The following is a 17,560-nucleotide window of genomic DNA, read 5'->3' on the forward strand; positions in this document are numbered from 1 at the left end:
TTCACACATAAACACTGACAGCAGAGGACTGGTGAAGTTTAGGAACAGACCCAGTCCAGGCTATGGACTAGTACTTTCTCTTGGCTGTAAAAACTTTAAATGGTTATCCTTGTCCTAACTCTCTTCTGCCTCACCCCTTAGGATTTGCCCCACTATAAACTTTCCCCAATCTTTGCAATTCAGTCCCATTCTGTAAAGTCTGTGTTTTTTGGGCTTGTCCTCCCAGTTTCAGTCATGGTACACTGCCTCTGCCAGTTCACCCCAGCCAGGTCCTCCACCCCTCTCCTCACAATAGCCATCAATCTGAATTGTCCCCATAAAGCCCAGAACCACAGAATGGCAGGGGTTGGAAGGGACCTCTGGAGATCATCTTGTCCAGCCCCCCTGCTTGAGCAGGGACACCCAGAGCAGGGGCCACAGGAACACGTCCAGGCGGGTTTTGAATATTTCTGGGGGAAACATTCCCTTGTCTTGTCTTGTCTACTCTGTTTTCCTTTCCTGCACACAAGTATCTTTTCATTCACAAAGCACTGGAGAGTTTCAAGGGTAAGTCACAGCATTTTTTACATATAAGCCTTTTCCCTCAGCCCGAGTCTTGGCCATGAGGAACAGCTCTAAATGAAATTCTCCCTCCCACCCTATCTGAAATAATTCAGCCTGAGGCAAACACCTGGATTGGAAAACTTTACTCCAAATGGTCAAATTTTGGCAGCACTGTAAGTGACGGGAAAATGAGAAACCGTAATAAAATGCAAAACTGTCAGAGCCCCTGTAAAAACCTTGAACTCCAGGCAGAGTTGAGCTGCTCTGGTGTCCCCAGTCTCTGATGTGTGTCCTGGACATGTCTTGTATATCTTCAGCTCAGACCTGGGTATGCACCAACAACCCATGTAGCCCTGTTACCCTTGTTTCCACCAAAAGGAAAGCTGTCTGCAAGCCACAGAGTAATCTGAGTGACTATGGGACCAGGACTTCCCCATCTCTGCTCCCTAAGCTGGGTAGACATGGCCCCCAAGAGCTCCTCCTGGACCCCTGGGAGACCTACTGATGTGTCCTAGTGAGGATAGCAGTGGAGCCACAGACCTCTCATCCCCATCCTGAAGCAACCCCACAGGCAGGCAGGAGATGGTCCCTCACCCACCCAGGGACATGCTGGTCCAGTGGCTCCCCAGGGTTACGTGGTGGTGACCAATATGCTAAGCAGGGACTTGCCCCACTATAGGTATGCTGTGCGTGAGTCTCTGAAACCAGTGCCCATCCACTTCTGACATGGTGAACGCCTAGTGCTGTCGTGCCTTCAGCACACTGTGTTAAATGTTGATGTTAAACATCAAATGTCAATAAGTGACGGTCTCCAGCACAATCCCCCAGCTCTTTCTCCTTTCTGTGGACCTACTCTCCGGCCTTGAGAAAATTGCTGAATCTTTCTGGGAACCAATTTCCTCAGTTAATAAACTCTGAGGTGGGATGCAGTGAAGATCGATTTGTTAATGTTTGTGTAGCATGGGAAGGTCCTTGAGGGGAAAGCTCTTGGGAGAGCAGCATTGTTACTCTTATCTCCTCAGAGTTAGCATCTAACACATCTGCTCAGGGTGACTCAGTTGCATGTCTAGCCTATTGCTTACTAGAAAGTATAGCAGAGTTTCTACGGTACAATGAAGCATTGGAATTAAACTGAGACAGGGATTTATAGCTGCATTTTCTTGCAATGTGTTATAATAGCCAGCATTATTTAATCGTGGAAACATGATCTGGCCAGAGCTAACTAGCTTTGCTCAGGTGTGCTTGTAAATTTAATTTGAGTCCTTCTACTTGTGCAGAAGTTGAATGCACGCTAATGCGTGTGCTGGAAAAATAACAAATTGTATTATGGTATAGAACAGGAAACCTTTTAGTTGCACAATAAAATAGTACAATTCAATGCATGCAGTATTTATATAGCACCATTCAGAAATACATTTCAAAGATTTATACAAACAACTTGCATGCTACACCAGAGCCAACATGTCAAATCCCATTACAAAGAAGAAAGCCATTGTAAAAGTAAGCTTTCAATATACATTTGAACTAAGCATTCATTGGAAGAGGATTCCACTAACAATTGGACATCGGTATTATTAATACAGGTCCTGGTAGGAAACTGAATCCATGGCATAAACGTTTACCCATGATGCTCTCCATGTAAAGGTTGTTATAGGGTGTTTTGTTCAAAAAATAAGTGCCTATGTGTCCTGAAAGCCTGGATGGGTCTGGATCTTCTTTTTCACTTGCATTATCCCAGCAATTGAAAAATGAAGAAAAGGAGTGAGAAGGGGGGACAGAGGCAAAATATGTGACAAACTGAAATCATCTGACCCACTCCACTCCCTGTATTTTTTTCCATGGTATTCAGAGTCTACCATGCTTGTTGCTTACTCCATTATGTTCTCTCACCCACCTACTGACACATTTCCATTGATTGCCCATGTGTGTTTAGGCACTTCTACTCCCCTTGCGCTCCAAACTTTTGCAATGCAGCTGAGGTATCCACCACTGAATTAGGTCATGTGGCAGGAGGAAGCATGTTTTGGACCATGCACATCCACCTCCGTCAGCTCTGGGGTCTGCAAGAGTCTTCACGGGTCCCCTAATGGGACAGAGGCCCCTGTTCATGGGGACAGAGGGCTGACTGCTGTTGTGGGGCTTTGGCTGGGAGACGCACAGGCTCCCTGGCTGCTACATGGTACAGGCTCTGCTCTTCTTCCCTGGGAACCCATCTGCAGGAGGAAACACAGGAAATGGCCCAGAAGGAAACCACTATACTGCTAGTACTATCAGCTGTGAGGAGTGGAGAGGAAAGGAGTGGAGAGGACAAAAAACTTCCCTTGAAATCCCATCTTGACTTGGTTGTAGGCAGCTGTTGCCTTCAGAAATATTTTTACAGTCCAAAATGACTACAGCATACCTGTGCTGGATTTGGCATAAAAACTCAACAGAGTGTGTCAAAATAGTATGACCAGTCCTGGAAACAGAAATGATCAAGCTCTTTACCAACTAAGAAGTTGGTGAATAGTATAAAAATATTAAGTATTGCTGACTTTTTTCAGATACGTTTTATGAATAAGACTCCAGATGCTGGTTTATTTGCGTTCCTGGAAAATCTGCTTATCTCTAAATTGTAATGTAGAATTAATACACTAAAGGAACTTTCAACATGTGCTTCCCAGTGGTTGTTTAACTGCCTGATAATTTTCCAGCAAGATTTTGTCATTCACTACTTCACACCAGCTTTATCTTAAAACAAGTACCAAAAGCTAGTTGTTCCAGACAGCTGAACTGAAATGTGCAATACGGGAAGCCGCGGCCAACTCACCGGTTCCCGCATTGTGTACGCTTCTAATTACGCAAGAAATGGTGCTTATTGTGCAGAAGACCGTACAGTCAGATCTGGTGCTCTCCGAGATGACTCACCTACTCTCACACTGCTATGCAATGCCAACTTTTCCGTATATATCCTCTATCTACATGGATATCCAGATTCATCCTCTCTAACTTCGAGCTTTTTGGCTGAGATCTCTAAATTAAAGGCTGTCTTTGGTTTAGGCTCTTCCTATAGTCAGAGCAAGGGAACACGCGCCTTGGAAAGGTGGCTCTGCTCTTGTGGGCTGAGTCATTGCCGGTAGGCTGCTCTCTCTCTTGCTCCATTGACTAGGGAAGGAGCCTCAGGCAGGGCTGGCAAGGCTGTGGTGTGCGTGCTCCAACCAGCCCGCCCTGCCGCTGCTGGTGGGCTGAGGGGAGACCTTGCAAGGTGTGAAAGGCTTCCTGACGCTCGTCTAGGATGACTTGGCTCCTGGCTTAGGTAACTCAGTTAAATAAATACATTTACACAGCCAAGCCTGCCGTGGCTTAGGCGGCAGCCCCACTCTGGATTGGAGAGGTACCCCACCAAGCCCCGGTGGCTGCACTCAGGCTTTCCTAACCTGCAGCGGCTGCAGTGGCTGAAGCACCCTGACAGTGCAAGACAGAGTGCCTCCATCCCCATGCAGGACTGTCCCCAGGCCGTTTCCACTGACAGCCCTCATTTCACCTCTCCTTCCATCACTGTGTTTTGTCTTTCCTCTTTTCCAGGGTTCATTCCCAAGTGCTTACCATCTCCCTGCTGCCTGTTTCCGCAGCTGCTGCCTCACACATGCTTCCTCTGCTGTTCTCTGGGTACACCCTCTCCCTCGAGCATTTCTCTCCTGCAGAGCTGCTGCTTTTTCCCACCAAGGACGGTTTCGCCCTGAGTTTCAGACAGCACTACAGACATTCACCAGACTCCAGCTCTTTGCGGTCGTGTCCTGCAGAAAGCATCCACTGCCCTCAGCGACCTCAAGTCCCTTCCTCGGTCATGGGGGAGATGAGAATTAATCATAGAGCTGTGGCACTCACTTCTTACTCCAGCTGCAGACCAGTCTTTGGTAGGGGAAAGGGACTGGAGCAGCCCAAGAGTGCTACAGATATCTTGATGGAGTAATGGGTCTCCAGTGCCCTAATATACAGAGTTACCTTCTCTAAGCCTGTTAAACATTCGATCTGCCCTGTTCTTCATAACACATCTCTTGGGGGAGAGGTAGAAATTATCTTCCTTAACCTTAAATGTCTTTAAAATGAAATAACTTGTAGTTTGGAAGTGCCTGTTTGTCACCATAGAGTTATAGACAGGGACTAAGGGGATGGTTTCTCATGTAGGTATACATGCTGCTTTGCAGGAGGCATATGATCCCAAAATGCCAGTCCGTTTGTGGGGTGACACGGCAAGTGTGCCAGTCCACAGGGTGTAGGATACTCGGTCCAGCTGCAGGTGGGTCACAGCCTAGTCCCCTGGAGCCAGGATGCAGCAGGTACTTTTTCACAGCAACAACAAACCAAAATGTGCCCCTTCCATCCCAATTTTTGCCCCTCCTGTCCATCATCCAGCCTGGAGCAAGCCAGATGCTCTATGGGCAACCTCCTGTCCATGTTAGGGCTGAGTTTATGGTCTCAGAATTATTTCTGTCTTCCAGTCTGGGCAAAAAATGAAGAGCAGGATTTCTGTCTTCTAGTCTGAAGAGACTGGAGTCAGACTTTTCACCCTTCCTGAGGAGTCAGCACTGTAGCTAAGCACCACAAGGGAGCTATTGGTGTTACAGAGAAGGAACAAGGGCTCAAAAGTTTGAGGAGCATTGCTCTTAGGACTATGAAGAGCTCTGCATGGCCTATTAATAGACTTGGTCACAACCCAATGCAGCTATAGGCCCACTGAGTGGGACAGTATGTTCTGATGGTGTTTAGCTGGCTGTTTACACCCTTAATTCTTATTTTTTTACCCTACGTTACTATTTAATTTCCCTCCTGCTGTTTCTAACTGCTGATTGATCTAGAGGTGGGGGTAGAGGAAGGAAATGCATTTATATTACAGCATAACTACTTTATATTGCTAAGTTAAAGCTGTGTAACTGAGCAGGGCTGCGGACAAAAGGCAGGTGTATTTCACAGCTGCTTCATCTCCGTTGCTGTGCTCTGATGAGGAGCGAAGCAGTGTATGTGGGTTGTTGGGGAGTGGGAAGGAGCAGGTCAAAACAACTGTTTGTGTGGCATACCAATGTGTGCCATCCTGCTCCGGCACCTGCACACTGATCTCAGGCTGTCAGAAGCACCAGAGCCTGAATAAAAAACCGAAAACATAGTTATCTCTGCTTTAGTAGGGCAAATGCATATGTATACCATTTAACACCTCGCATAGCAGAGGAAAAGTAAAGTTTCTCTCTAACTACTGATAAAACCAGACCAGTGTGGTTACTAGCCTAAAAATGGAACAACATGGAAGGTCCTCATTACCCTTATTTGTCAGAAATATATGTTTTCCTCCCTCATCCCCAAACTAGCTTTCCAGGCTTGGAAGGTATATCCATGCCCTCAAAGGCCAGCCTCGCCTGGCCCGTTCAGAGTGTGTTGAGAAGCCCGGTGCCACCACTGCAGAGCTGTGGAGCTCAGGCTGGGGTAGCTTGGCACTTGGCCGTATAAACAGAGGGTGACTCTGGTCTTGCAAGAAGGCTTGGGCATGCAATTAACTGACAATGTGGGCCGATGCTTTGTGCTTTCTTGGGTCCACTCCCTGCAAAGGCAGAGCTAGGTAACTAGAGTATCTCCCAGCTCAGAGGAGTACCCAGGGTCACACAGAGCGATGCTCTGTGAGCTGTGCCCGGCTCGTGTTTGGTGCTGCAGGCTCTGCAATTTTCTTTGGTGCGTCAGGACACTTTTGCAGGAACCTCCGACTCAGGCTTTCACCCTGACTGTCAAAAGCCTTGTACTAAATGTCATCCTTAAGAAAACAGAGGTTTTGTCTGATCCCAAAATTGAGACATTTGAATCCACACACCTAGAGTCCTCTGATAGCCGTGCTCATGGTGCAAAGAGCTGCAGCGCCCAACCATTATGTGTTATGTGTTTTGAGTAGCACCATAGCATCAGGTTATGGTGAAATTTTGAAGAGCAGCTCCAAGTTCCTTTTGCCCTTTCAGAGATGAAGAAGTGGGCAGAGCAAGAGAGTCAGGAAGCCACAGCAGTGGCAGAAATGCATGGTACTGCTGCCATCCCACAGCAGCAGAAGCACCAAGGTGCACGGCAAGGATCCAGCTCTAGCATAACACCATCAGCAAAGCAAGAAGGCTCAGAGTACAGCTTCTGGGACAAGCTACTGGCAGGGGAGCCAGGATGTGGCAATGCCACACATTAGCCATGACATGATAACTCCATAGATGCATGCTTCTACCCTAAAATAAAAGTAAGGGGTTTTCGGTGGACATGGGATAAAATGCCTCACATTTTCCATGAAGTAAGAGTAGGGGACCTGGCAGTGACACTGGGAGCTGTTGCTCTTTTTAGAAGGTCACGCCCAAGTTTGCCACAAGGTCACTTTTTGCATTGCCAAGCCCACACAGGGGAGAGGAGCCAACCCAAACTGTCTGAAGAATGCAAACAGAGTGTCTCAGCCTGGGTGTCCTCACAGCCACCTTGACATAACCCATGGGTGAAGAGTGGATGAGAAATGGAAAGGGAAAGGCAGAGAGAGAGAAAGTCTTCTGTAAAATAGAAAGGGGAAAATATTTGGGGTTTTTTGAGTTGTTGGTTGGGGTTTTTTTAAAGATAGCTATTTTTAAAATACAGCTCTGCAGCATGAGATAAATGTCCTGTTGTTCCTGTGGGATATTTACCAGTGACTCATTAAATATTTCAATAGCAATCTTTTGTTCCTTAGATGGAAGGATTGACAGTGAAAGAGAGCCATTGCTAAAAATTAAGAACAGGCGGCTGTGTGACTGAAAATGCTACTCTGCAGCCTAGTAGGCATCTGCAAATTTAGCTGATATGTGTTTTTAAAAGTTTGGCTTTGTTTACTTGTATAAGTTGTCGGTGGCCTCTTGATTTCCGCTGAAGCAGACTGGTTGACACTGGAAGAAGGAATGAATTTCATTATGCTCATTAAAAAGAAAAAAAGAAAACTTTGGAGTTTTGATGTGGAAAATGTCTTTCTATCGACATTAAGAAATACCGTAACACTGCCTCGCCCTGTAATTCCTGTACCAAGACTACACTTTGTATTTCATGTGTAGAATGAGGTTTGGAAAGGCAAAGTTCAGAGACTTCAAGAGGTGGCAAATTCATCATATCCCCTCAGGAGTTATTTCAATGCTTAATTAATCGCTGTTAAGATGTGCACCTTATTGCTAGCTGAAACGTAGCTAGCTTCAGCCTCCAGCCATGGGATCTTGTTACGTGTTGCCTGGTAGATTAAAGAGTTTCTACTATAAAAATCTATGAAAAAAAGTTCACTTGTTACAGAATAAAAATTGGGTGAGGCATATCAAATTGCAGGTTTATAGGTCATGAGAAGGTTTGCGGATAATTTTGTGCTGTTTGCTCGTTACAAATGCTGACGCCACATTTAGAAAAGAATGATAGTTCTTCCTCTCAGTAATTAGGGAAGCCTGAAGGGTCTGAATATCATTACGGTTTCAGAAGGACTGTAAGCCTTAAATTCGGAGGATAGTTTCCAGCACTATATTTTTGTTCAGCAGTTCTTCTGGGTTTCTTCTTTGCCAGGTGAGTCACTTCCAGTGAAAAGTGCAATTGTTGCAAAGAGTTCACAGAGAATAAACAAAAGGCATGGGCTTGTTCTTCTCTCCCTGAAGTGAGCTAAAATCAGAGGCTTTGCCTGGTCAGGGTTCGGACACATTTGGAACATATTCACTCCTCATGCTCTGTGTTATTCTTGCAAATAATACATAATTACAGAGACGTAGCCCCAAGTGGAAAAAGCTGTTTACACAAGCTATCTACATACTTTTTTACATGCCTGCTTTAGAGTTATTTAACAAGTTAACTTCTTTTTATTTCACTTGAGGTCTGTCCCAGCATGTTAATAGCTGGGCTCTAAATTGCTGCCTTACAGATGTTTCCAAGAGCATTGTGCTTTTTATTATTGTTGTTCTCTGAATCTTCTCCAGTTGGCAGATGTCTCTCTGGTACCGAGGCACCCCTTTGTCAAACCACCATGTAAGGAAAAGCAGTGATGAGGTAGTCGCCGTGCAGCATGAGCGCCTACATTTCCTGATGCAGGGAAAGGGAAAGCCAAAGAATAGGATGCATGATGCTGGGCGCTGTGAAACCTCCATCAGAGAGAAAGAAGAGGTACCTCATAGTCTACCTGCTTCTTTTGTATGGGGCAGGGGATGAGCCCCTCACCCCATGGGGAGGTGACCTCGTTCTGGTCCCCCCACCATCTCAGGAGCATCTCTCCAGCCCTCAGAGCATTCCTAAGCACCACAGTGTGAATTTGGAGCTGACGCCTTTCTGACATGCTAACTTCCCTCTGGGTGAGGAGGGAAGGCTCACAGAGCCACCGAGAGACAGCGGCCAAGCTGAGGAGTGGCTGTGCAATAGCAGGGGAGTCCCTGCCCCAGGAAAAGAGGAGTGCCAGGGACAACTCATGTGGATTGCATCATTAGATAAACCAAATAAATAGTGTTTAAAGCAAAGAGGGGAGTTGGTTGGGCTTACGCGCTGGCATGGTGCCTAAGGTTTTGTGGACACACTGCAGGGCATTTTTGACCCTGACCCTCTTCTCTCCTCTAAAATGGGGACAACGTACTTTCCTGCCTCAAGGACTGCAAGGTGGATTCAGGCACTAAAAGCTCCAGGATACGCCATGTCCGCCTCATAGGATGCAGCTCTGTACAGACATAGGAGTTGGCTGGCCCACAAGGCCCAGACCAGAGGCAACCCGAGTCACCAGCGTGGATCTGGATGGAAGGTATTTCTGTGACTCAATGGCAGTGCCTGAACTCATAAATCCTGGCCTGTGGTTAGGTTTATAGCACATTGGTAGAGAGCTGCTGTGACGTCAGGCCAATGTGGCCATGCTGCAGAGATCCGGGATTCCCGTGCCACACTCCCTCTGCTGTGCTTCTGGTGTTTGCTCAGGCATGATGAGCTCAGATCTGCCCAGAAAGGTCATTACAGGTGACCACTATGAGGTCTGCTCTGTAGCTGGGAAATGGCCAGGTAGCAATTCTGGTAGGCATGCCCTCAGATACCTTATAAGTGATGTACTCGTGAAATGAAAATCTAATCAAACGCTAAAAATGTCTGTTGGGTCTTTTGGTCCAGGAAGATTATCTCTTTGATTGCATGTTGATTTTCTACTGGACGCCACAACAGCAAGGAAAAGAGAGGGCTCTCCTGTGAGGGTCTGTCTGAGGAAAAGCTGGTGCATGGAGCATCCTGCAACGAATGCCTTTGAAAAAACACCATGATTGCCATGCGATGTATGTGTCAAGCTGCTGTCAATATTGTGGACACTATCCGTAATATATAAGGACACTATCACACTCAGCAAGACTCTGAAGATCCCACAGCTGTCTGCTCCTGATATCTGACCCTCCCAGAATTCATATGTTAGTTCTCTGGTGTTGTACACCTCAACACAGAGGAAAGAGGGAATGATAACATATATTTTAAATTGAGCACTATTGTTAAAGAGATTTATGAAAGTTTCATCGGCTTATGAAGTACAGCTGAGGCTCCTCCAATGCGGTCAGTGCTTAGAGTTGCTCAGATTAGCCCTCTTCAAAGCCAGTTCACGAGCTCTGAACCTCCTGAGTTTGCAAGGCCAAGGATGAAAATCTTCCTTGCGTGCAGGACTGAGCACCCCTAGTTTCCAGGCCAGCCTGGACTGCACAGGAGTTGCAGCTTCTTGTGGCATAGGTTTAAAATGCATTCATCAGGGGCTTTGGGAGCACCCACTGATAATGCTTGCACAAAATGGTCGTGTGAGGTAACAGAAACCATGTGGTTCCTCTCTTTTCCTTTCCACTACCCATATATTGTGCACATTATTTTATTTGGATCTGAAAAGACAGCACGTACCTGGGAAGGAGAATTAATCTTTTCTAAACATCATCAAAAGCATGACCAAAAGCATTTTATATGAAGAAAATTCTTGGCCAGAAGGGGAAACCATCCTATGTAAAATGACATCCTTAAGGCATGCCACTTTTAATGAAGCCAAAATCAGTATTTTGTGCCCATGAGAAAAAACAGAAAATATGTTTTCATCCAAGCCATTTCCAGCCAGTCAGATTCAGGAGGAAGAATGTATCGGTGCTGCAGGGACTCTGCAGTACTGCCATGCCCGCTCTGTTGGGTGGGCCATAAAATGCACACCTAACCAGGTAGTGTTAGCATTTGGGTGGTGGACACATAGGGAGACAGTGATAGCCCTGTTAGACTCTCCCACATATACAGATGTCTCTTAGCTCTGCCTCTGTATAAAGAGAGGAGGCTCAATAAATGCAGAAATAGACAAATTGCTCCTGAAGAAAAACAGAAGAGAGAGACAACAGCAAGGGGCACACAAAACATCTGAAGAATTACTCCCTCGGGAGAAGAAAACTTGAGATGACGCACTACTGAAGACTCCAGTCCGGTCTGTTTTTTTAAGGCTTTTGAATTCCTTGCTCCCTTCCTGACCTTTTATGAACAGATCAGGGCCTTCTCTGAAAACACCATGAGAGGATGCATAAGTCCTCTTTGCCTTTCTACTGGCAGCCTTTAACAGCAGGCTTCTCACACTTGTGCTAAGTGGGATTTAATGATATGCCAACAACCGCACCGATTAAAAGAGGAGATAACCCATTAAGTGGTGTTGTTTCAGAACAGATAACCTGCAATTTGGAAGCAATATGCTGTTTTAAAAACTGGGTACGCTTGTCCTACCCTTGTCTACAAGTCGTGTCAGGTAAATAACGCTCTTGTCTCCCAGACGACCAGGACATCACAACAAACCTTACCTGGCTTATCTAATTTCTTTATTATTGTGTCTGTGCAATTACGCGGAGAAACAGGCATACCAGGGGAAAGCATCCTGACTCATCAAACATCACGTATTCCCTTATTTCTTTTTCCTTGAGAGGCCACAGGATTTTGAAAGACACTGCAGTGTTCAAACCACTGACATTTGCTCCCAGTGCCAAAGCCAGCTCTTGTTCTCTCTCCGAAACTCCTGTCAGATGAGATTGCACACTCTATGTTCAGTTTTACACAGGTGTAGCTGGGATTATGACATGCTGCTGCTCCTGTGTAAGAAGGCAAGCTCATTTTTCCCCACAGTGAAGGGACCACCAGTGTATTTTCAGAGGAGGTGTTCTGTTTGTTCCCTTCTTGTACAAAGTCAGTCATTCCATACCACGTCCTGCCAGCTGACAAAGGTGTAACCTGAAGGGAATGCTGATGGCATCCCCGTAGGTATGTGATAACCCCAGGTTAGTAGCAAGCTTAAGATAACTTCTCCCTTAACAGTCCCAAGACCAGAATCACTGTCAGCAGCAGGAAAACTTATTGTTTAGGGTAATGTATTACACCAGCAGACGAAGGGGACAAAAGAGGCGTGGGCAGGGGTTGAACCACCCTGACATCCTTATTCCCTCCTTATTTGGCTGGGTGTGTGCTCACGTAGATGCAGGGCTGCGTGGGTGTGGGCACGGTGGGGAAAACAGACACACTGTTTGTGGGATGGTGTTCCGAGGTAAAAAACATAAATACTGCTCTGCTCTCTGTGATGTTTCAACTGACCCTGACATCACAGTTTCTACCACATCCCTCGGGAGGTGCCCTTGCAGCCTGCTAGGTATTACGAAGGGTACTCAGTTTATGCTTTGCTTTGTTCAATTTAATCTAATCGCTCTTGGCCATAAAAGTCCTTTAACCACACTAAACAATTCCTCTTCCTCACTGGAGTTTACACCCATCAAATACTTGTAGATAGTTATCGTGCTTCCTTTAGTCATTGTTTAGCCAAGAAATACAAGTCTATTCCAACTTCTGCTGGTGCAACGCTGGACATGGGAGGAATAAAGCCTGCCTAATGGAGAACATAAGGCAGGCTACTTCAGCATAAAGCTTTTTAAGAACTTCCCTCTGGCAGATAATTCACAGCTGGCCTCAAAAGAGGCATTACTAGCCAGGAGGAGGGTAAGTCAAGACGAGCTAAAAGATGATCTGATTTAGGGCTTTGGCAGTCAGGTTTTGGTGGTTGGGATGATACAGGGCAGATTCAAGTATTCCTCAAGCTGAGCGCTCTCAAGCCCAGACCACTGTTGGGAGTGGGTTAACCATCTGCTAACCATGGTCGTGCACTGCCTGGAAGAGTGCAGGCTGGACCAGGCCAAAACTATATTAAGGACTGTGCCCATAATTTGTGGCATGAATGAACATGGGACACTGTTCAGGCTCGTACCCTGACCATTTTCAGTTTGCTAGTACACACACAGCCTCTCCTAGTTTAAGGCTTCCCTGACTGAGAGGACAGGCTCACAGGAGACCTGTAAGGACACACACTCAGTCCCCACTCTGTGGGGGAGCTCCTTTTGGGCACGCTTGCCCCTGTGGGCTCCAGAGACTGGAGTTCGGAGCATTGGTCTGGAGGACATAGTCTGCCTCCTGTCACTGAATTCATGTACCCATAGGACATCATATCATTTTAATTTATTGCCCATGTTCTCACCCCACCTTCTGTCTTTTTTTCTTGCAGCCCCTGCACTGCTCCTAATGCATTTCAAATGATCAGTCTCTGAATATTCGGGATTAATTTTTGCTGTAGTAGGAACAGCACAAAACTTCTTCAGAAGCAGGAGACAGGAGAGACAGGACTAACTGGTTCCAGGACAATCTGGAGCAACATAGAAGAACCCCTTTTCACCAGATTGCAGCAAAGCTTTTGGCCATGTGCATCAGTGCTCTGGCATTTCTTGCTAGGGAAAATTAAGCCTAACTGGACTTGTCATATTTGAGCTTACCCACCCACTGAGGTACATGGTCATCAGCACACTCAAGGTGAATACTTGCACCTTTCCCATATAGCATACCTTTTTTCCTTTGCCAGGATACAGCTGGGACCAGCTTGGTCCTGCTTTGCACAATGCGCTTTCTGGATGGAAACAGCAGTTAGCCCTGCACCACTCATGGGCCATCTGGACTGCTGGCAGCAACCTCAGCCTACAGAGCCACTGTGATTTCCAGCAGCAGCAGTTTTCTCCTCTGGTCTTCTGCACAGCACTATGAAAATCGATGCTTCCAGCAGCAAACTAGAGAGTGTGAATAAGCCAAATAACTTCTTTGCAGTCTCACTCAGCCACAGTTGAGCATGGCTTATGGACATAATGTGATATTTCAAGGTGCACAGAGTGCTGGTTTAGTGCTGGAGGGCTTTGTAGGGCAGCCAGGCTTGGTGTATCATCCATAGTGCCTACTGGGAGCAATGCCTGGAGTAAATAACCTCAGAGCTATATGTGAAGTTTATTTCAGAGAGAACTAGCTTGTTCCTTCTAAAGAAGACCCCAGGTAAACTGTCAGTAATGCAAGATGAATGACTGGAGGGACCCTGACCAAGGGTAGTACCACCTTTCCCAAAACCATGACATGTTGCCCTTGAGAGGCACCTGAAAACAAGAAAGTATTCAAAAACTTACTTCTGCAGCATGCTACCATGCTTCTCAACCCTTTTCAGATACTACTACAATATTCAAGCTAAGCATAATGAGCTTCTCCAGGTAAAGAGAAGTTCACTTTACTGTGCCCAGGGCAGTTGTTCATGGAGGGTCCAACCTTTATTTCTTCTGGAGAGGTCAGTTTTTGATCTCCATACCTTGTAGTGGATCTTCAGACATGCTGCTTGGATTCTTGCACAAGGAGACCCGAACCCCAACCAAGCTGATCAAGGAAGGACCCACAGATCACACAGAATTCTTCCTTCATATCCCTCTTGTATAATCAGGGACAAAGATACTTGGACAGAGATGAAGTGACATGCCCAAGGCTCCCCAATATCCCAAACCTCACCCAGCTACTGGCTTGGGCCACTGGTATCGATTAGGCTTGGGAAAGGGCAGGTATGGCTCTAGAGTTGTGCTGAGTGGTCCGCCTGTCTCCTGTGGGCCTGGCCCTTTACAGCCATCACATTCCTTTCCTTGGCTGGTTTGGGCTGTTCTGTCCCAAAAAGCTATCACTTGTGTTTGGCTTGCTTTAGTCCTTATAAATTCAAGCTGTTTATTACACATTACTTCATATTTGTCTCAAATGGTTCTATATTTGTCTGGATACTCTTTTCCCTCCATGATCCTTAATAGTTTCCCCAAACATTTTCCTGACTTGTATTTTTTGGGCATGACTGTGTTAGGAATAGGAAGAAAGAGGAATAGTTTGCTCTGACTACAGATGTATTGGCTTATCCAGAACTAATTTTGGTAGGAGTTTGCCAACACGAGATATCCGAGCCAGCACTTTTCATGCTGTCTGCTGATTTTTCTCCAGAGTGTCATTTTTCTAGGCAGCATGCTGGATACTTCACCCTGCCCAGAGGGCATACACAGGCTTGCAGTAGGGAGGGAGAGGGAAGGTGCCATCCTGCACTGCACTAGTCCTCCTCCTGCAGAGCCTGTAAAAAGTCTCTTTTTTGGCTTGTTTTTATTCAAACGTTCCTGGAAACTTCTGAGGAACTCATCCTGTTCATAACCAAGTTGTACATACTGGATACCTCCTAAATGTAAATCCATTAGGCTTAAATGATAAAAGCAGAAAATAACTTTGTAAGACAGAAACGAAAGAGAGGCTGGCTATTATGGGTTAGATCTATATTTAGCACCTTGGACAAAAAAGCACTACAGAATCATGGAAATTAAAAACAGACCAGAGCATCCACTCCATACAGATGCAAGAGGTAATGCAGAAGTCAGAACAAACTGTTTTTCTTTTTTCCAGGAACCTAAACTCCCTCAAACACAGAGGGAGCCAGTGTTGGGGGCAAAGGGGACAGTAAGAAGCAAGCCCAAATTGAAGTGAGACCTTGGGAGGCAAAGACAGATCAAAGATGATCCATTTAGTTGTGTGTGCAGGGAGGGACACCTAGGACAAAGCAGCATTGCTTACTGCTCTGGCTCCTAGGCATATGGTGGGTAAATACTACATTATTAATAACTTAAAATAACCAGTCTGTTATTATCTATTCATATCAAACAATGCTGAGGAAGGAACTATGCAAATTAAAAGCACAATACTCTAATTACAGTAATAATGTGAGGAGACTCTGCCTCTCTTACATGATATAACAGTCAAGGTAATATATGAAACTCATAACGTGATCAGTCCCTTGTATGTCATATTCTCCAGATGCCCCCACATAAAAAGTATATTTCAAAAAACTTTCTTCGTGTAGCACGGTAACACTTACAGAGCCTCAGCCACACACCGGGGACTGACCCGGAGGGCTCTGTCAAGCCCACCTCCAAAGCAGCAGGCCTGGGTCAGGCTCAGGAGCTGGCTAAGTGCCGTGCAGACAGGGTTTTGGGACCACCTCGTCACTCTTGCCTGCGGTGAAAAGCTTTCCCTCTGTACCCATTCAGCAAATGGTGAGTTGGAGAAATTGGATTTCTCCACTGGCTCAAGAGGCTTCTCCACCACATGACTCCTTGATGTATCTCCAGGAGGTTTACCCCTCCACTCAGCTCAAACGGGAACAACTGAAAGCTCTTTCCCCAGGATGATGTTCCCTCTGCAGCTGCTGGTGTCTTAGCTCAGATGTCTCCACTGACCAGAACCGCTGCATTGATACCTACATGGAGGAATGTATAATCAGGATAATCAGAGCGACCAAAGTTACATAAAGTGGGCAGTTTTTAGAATTTGAAATCACCAAAAAGCCATGAATTACTACATCAGGTTCAGCTAAAATGCAGAAAAGAGTACAAATCATAAAGCCATAAGCTGTATTTTTGATATTTTTTCTAAGCAGAATAGATTCCTCCTACTAATTAGGGGCCTTCTATTTCTTTGTCTGACTCTAATGATGCTCCCTTTGCTAACGACAAGCAAGTCCTCTCTTTCCTCACTCCCATTCTAGGAGTTTATCCCAATAACTGTCATCTCAGTGCAATGCAGTTATATCTGCATACAGGGAAACATCTGAGGTTGTACAAGAAACCTTTCTTAATGAAAGTATTTAAAGCCTGCACATATGGAGGAAAGAAAACAAAAATCTTGTGCGTGGCAATGCTGGATCTCTACATTCATGTGCTTAAACTCAAGGATGATCAGTTTAGCTGTGCATTGTGCTTTGCAAAGCTCTTCCACTGTGTCTCACCGGTTAATTACAAAATTTTAAGCCTGAAACAATTTGGGCTGTTCTATATTTGAGTCCAGAATTGACAAGGAAGTAAACATGCTTCTGGGATGACCTATTACTTTTTAAAACAGGGACAGGAGTGGAAAGGGAGAGAGAGCAAGTGAGCGGAGTTTATATACCCTTGGGATGCAGGCAAATGTCTAGGAGAATAACAATGGCATCTGCTGATGGTTTTGGGGTCATGGGCTGCAAATTGCTTGTCTGTACAAAGAGGATTCCTAGAGGTGAGGCCTGTTGTGTGGCTCAGGGTGGTTTTCTTGGCAGATGGCATGTGAAAAGGATGGTTGTGGCCACATCTGGCTTGCCCCATATTAATACATAAGCATTTCCATAAAATTACTGTCTGTTGAACAAAAAGGTCTTGATCCCATCAACTGACACACCTGTAACACTGCCTGGCACCAGAACAGAGTCTGCATTGATCACACTTCCCCGAATGGCATGCACTTTCTTCAGCATACACGTGCAAGTACTAAAAAGGCAGCTGTTTAGCCTGTTCCCACTATTTTTCTCATGTGTAGCAGCTCTGCTTCCAACAGCTCCTTCATTTTTTTCCCTGGCACCCCCCATATCCTCCCTGCTACTGCCTGACATCCCTGTAGCAGCCACCACCTGATGGAGATCCCCCTGAGCTCATTTCTGCCAGAGTGGAGACTCAACGAAGCCATGAGGCTTGGGGTGAGCTTTCCCAGTGTGGTGCCTGATCCTACGCAGCTCAGGCTCTACGGTCACATGAGACAAAGACCACAGCAGCAGGATGAGATGAGGATTTTTTCTTACTCTCTCACCTTTTCACCCCTCGTCCTCTGGGTTTTTCCTTTCCCA

This window comes from Phalacrocorax carbo, chromosome 1 (genome assembly GCF_963921805.1).
Source record: "Phalacrocorax carbo chromosome 1, bPhaCar2.1, whole genome shotgun sequence".
Lineage (NCBI taxonomy): Eukaryota > Metazoa > Chordata > Aves > Suliformes > Phalacrocoracidae > Phalacrocorax > Phalacrocorax carbo.